Source organism: Nothoprocta perdicaria, unplaced genomic scaffold, assembly GCF_003342845.1.
Source record: "Nothoprocta perdicaria isolate Ctin4 unplaced genomic scaffold, notPer1 scaffold_134, whole genome shotgun sequence".
NCBI classification, from domain to species: domain Eukaryota; kingdom Metazoa; phylum Chordata; class Aves; order Tinamiformes; family Tinamidae; genus Nothoprocta; species Nothoprocta perdicaria.
Genome location: NW_020454472.1, coordinates 1,717,829 through 1,722,070, shown reverse-complemented (window position 1 = coordinate 1,722,070; position 4,242 = coordinate 1,717,829). Strand labels below are relative to the sequence as shown.

Genomic DNA, 4,242 nt, shown 5'->3' with positions numbered 1-4,242 from the left:
CAGAGCAGTGGAACAGGCTGCCCAGGGAGGTTGTGGAGTCTCCTACTCTGGAGGTCTTCAAAACCCGCCTGGATGCCGCCCTGTGCCACATGCTGTAGGTGTGCCTGCTTGAGCAGGAAGGTTGGACTAGATGACCTGTAGAGGTCCCTTCCAACCTTAAATATTCTGTGAATCTGTGAATCTGTGAATATCCTACAGATGAGCCACCTTTGAGACAGATGTCAAAAATGGGCAGCAGCAAGAACTGATAGTGGGTCCAACTCAACTGAGACACTATTTTCTAGCTCTAGGATCCAACACACCTATCAATCCAGCAGGCAACCAGTGCTTTGCCCTGCAGAGATGAAGGCACTTCCAGCAGGGTGATGGATCAGCTGCATCTTGCTTCTTTGACTGGCACCATCTACTCTCCTGCTAAGATTTTACTGGCTCACTTGGCCCCTCATTAAGAAAAGAAAATTGCACCTGGATCTCCCACTCAACTCAGACAACACTGGGAATGTGTTGAGATGGTCCTTACACATACATTCAATAGTACTGTTTTTATTAAACAGGCACTTATTCATTTATTACCCTGGATGCATAGAGGATTTGGTCTACACATTCCGAACCTAGATCACTTCAGCTTTTAGGGAAGTTCAAACAGAGGATTTTGGACTAGATCCATCTCAGATAAAACCGAAAACAAACCGGTTATTCTGACTGTATCTGTAGGAAAGCTTAAAGTAATACACGAATAAATAAATATTTAAGCATATTTATTACTAATCACAGTAAAAGCCTATTTTAGAAGGCTTCTCCTTAAGAGATTTATAGTCATTTTTCAGATGAGAATAACCTTAGACTTGACTTTTGCACTCAGGTTCCAATGGAACAAAAAGTTACGTAATTCCAGACTTCCATTCACTTAAAGATGTGAGGAAACACATCGCTCCCAGGGCTCCCAGGTCTGCTTCACTCTATAGGGGCAACTTCTTCCGATACACGAACGCATTTTCATAAAAATTATCTTGAATGCTACCTCTGGAATGTTTCCCTGCAAACTACAGGCAATATAAAACAGATCTAAAACTCTAAGAAAAGTGCACACATTTTAATGTATATATAATCACTTTTTTTTTTTTTTTTTTTTTTTAAATGGATAAGATCCTAAGCACACTTTTGGACATAAAAACTCTATTAATTCCGTATAAACTTCATACCACTACACTGATCCTATTTCTTCCTGTTGGCACGGCCTTATCTTTGCCCAGATTATAACCTTTTGCCGAAATAAACAACATCAGGAAGAAAGGAAGCAGAATTCTGTACAAATGGCAAACATATATTTTTAATATTTTTTCAGGCTGTGATACTGTGTACATAATTTCTAAAGTCATTTTAGCTCATTGATTTGTTTTTATTGAATCAGGTGAAAAGAATTTTATGGCGGAAGTAAGATGTTTTCAGAAGTTTGCTTTAGATAGATATTTCTTCCTGTTGTTTTCCCAACTGTACAAATCACCAGTTTCGCAATAAGGCAGCAAGTCAACCCGTTTAACATTTTAAAGGAAATTATAACGCAACCGTGGGCATTTCATACAACAGAGATCACTTTGTATTTATCCACTGTTAATTTGTGCAAATAGATAACTGCAAACCAATGAATATATTCAACCTTATTAACACTGGCTTTCCCGCAGCCATTGGGACCACTATTTCTGAAGTGCTCAGAGCACTGCCTTGAGCGACGATGTTCACTCCTCCACTAAGGGCTGGCCTAGAGATATAAAAGCTTTAAAGTGGCAAATGCAGCTGTGTCCAAGCTCTGCTGCTAGCAGGCATTCACTGGCGCTTTGGTTATACCCAAACTTTTGGTTATATCCAAACCCTACACCTTTTTTAGCCTTCAGACCCCAGTGCACTCCAGATTGCATTTAAGTGTGGGTTAGTGTTTGTGTCCCTTTTACAGATGTATTTCAGAAGCAGAGATGCACAATAGTTGATCTCAAGCTTTGGAAAAGGTCAGTGCCCTTATGGTAGTTAATAGCAATATGACAAACAAAGAGAACTAAGGTTTTTCAATATCCTGTTGGGTGAGGGGGGTATTTTCCTTGCAGTTTCCCAAAAGGATTCAGAGTAAAACACAGTCTACTGGAGGGTATATATTTTCCTCTTTTTATTTCAGACTATCCCTTTGGAAGAAAGCTTCATTCTTCCAGCAACAATGTTTCTTACACCCACAAGGGCTGAATTTTGTGCTGAAGGAGTCCTAAAAGAAAGGAGCGGCATGAGGATGGAAGGAACCTTAGCTGAAAATATTGTTAACTTGAGAACTTTTCAGCTTGTTTGGGTATAGCTTAGGTTCATCTAGTCTGAAATCAATTGATATCCTGGCAAGCTGACATGTATTGCTATCCAAAGACAACACATGTTATTCTGAGCAGAAACAACTTGCACATTTCTTGTGAACTTGGGAATCTCAAACCCAGAAAAAAATGAATGTTAGCAGCTTTTAAAAATACCAGTCTTATGGTCCTCAGACCATATCCTTCATTAGTCCAACAGGAGCAATTTTCACATTTGCCCTTGCATCTACACAAAGCGAGGAGTTGGACATGGGGATTGAGCCCTCAAAACTCTACAGGGAAATAAAAGCCCACCTTCCTTAGATATTCTGTCCCTCTGGGTATGGCTAAAGGTGAGTTCCTATCAACACTAAAGCAAACATATGCTGAAATAAATACCTGCTGTATTTTGTTTTTCATACAGCAATTTTATCAGAACAAAATATAGCAGAGTTCATACCACTGAATAAGTATGAGAACAATTTGCTGTTCTCCTCCAAAGAGACATTAAACATATTCTGTATGAGAACAGCAAAGAAGAGCATCAGACATCAGCCTCTTTTCTCAGCATTTCATTTACATATGCAAACCACTCACTGGCATTAACAGGAATTCGGCATTATTTAACTGTGCTTCAAACCACGAAGGTTTGAATAACAAGGTATCATACTTTTTCTGCACCATTCCAATATTTTTCTGCACCATTCCAGTACATCTGACTTCCATTTTCCACCCCTAGTCACTATTTGTATACTAGTCCTACTCCATTTGCAGCTTTTCTTCACACTCAGATTTGCAAAAACATCTTTCAAGATGCTCTTTAAACACATCTCCCTAAAAGGAGATCAAAGTAAAGGCACAGAGGAAAGAAATGTGATTAAAGAAAAGAGTATGATATTTTTAATGCAGTTGTCATCATAGTTTTGTATGTCCAAATATGATTTCCTAACTTAGAATAGCAGCTTCTCGACTTATATCATGTGTAAATGAGAGAATATATTACCAGTTCAAGAGAAAGTCTGCAGAAGGATTACACAATTTTTGTTTCAATAAAAGCTAGCAGGATCAGTAAATGATCCAAAACCCAATATCAAGACTTTTCTATCTGAACTCTGAAGGTGATTTTTATTTCTACAGTGATGTTAAGATACTGGACTTGCAACTGAGTCTTTCATTCCACAAAGAAGCAGCTAAGTTAAACAGGCATATTTGCATTGAACAATTTTTTTTTCATAAAATGTAGAAGTATGCTTTTTACAATAAAAAAGTAATGCAGAAAACAAGTTTGATATTAAATTATTTGAAAATTAAGTTAGTTGAAAATGAATAACCAAAATAATAGTGATTTTAGAAATTCTGTCTTTGAAGAGTGAGAACATTTTACTTCTGCCTGAACTTTGTGAGGTGATATCTTCAACCCAAAGATTTTAGAGTAGTGAGGCCATCTTCTGCTTCTTTTCTTAATACACAGGGTTAAATGAATATAAAAGTTTTAGGCAACTTACGACTATTCTAGCTACTTATAATTACTGGAATTCTTCTAAACTGACCCCTAGGTGGCACAAAAAAACCTAAACTATGTGGACTTTTTCTGATTTTCCATGTAACATTATGCCTTCAAAATCAGCCTCATCAACTGCAACATCATAAATCATGTATCTATCAATTTGTACTAAATAAAATGTCAAAAAAAGTATTCAAATGCAAATTACTGATTATAAGTAGCTCATTTGCTGCTGCTTTTAATGAAGTACATTGACGTATAAAACATTCATTGATTCACCCCAGTATGTCTAATATGCTTTCATTTTCAACGCACAATACATAAGAGGAACAACGGGCCTACTAGAAATAAAGTTAAAGTTTACATGAAATACATGAAATATCCCATGAAATACAATGAAATACCAAAAAG

General features: G+C 37.1%; 1 protein-coding gene across 2 annotated transcripts in view; it reads right to left on the bottom strand.

Annotated features, from left to right (window-relative positions):
• PIEZO2 (piezo type mechanosensitive ion channel component 2) overlaps positions 1-4,242 on the bottom strand; it is a 230,616-nt gene that overhangs the window by 106,950 nt on the left and 119,424 nt on the right. The window lies entirely within an intron of this gene.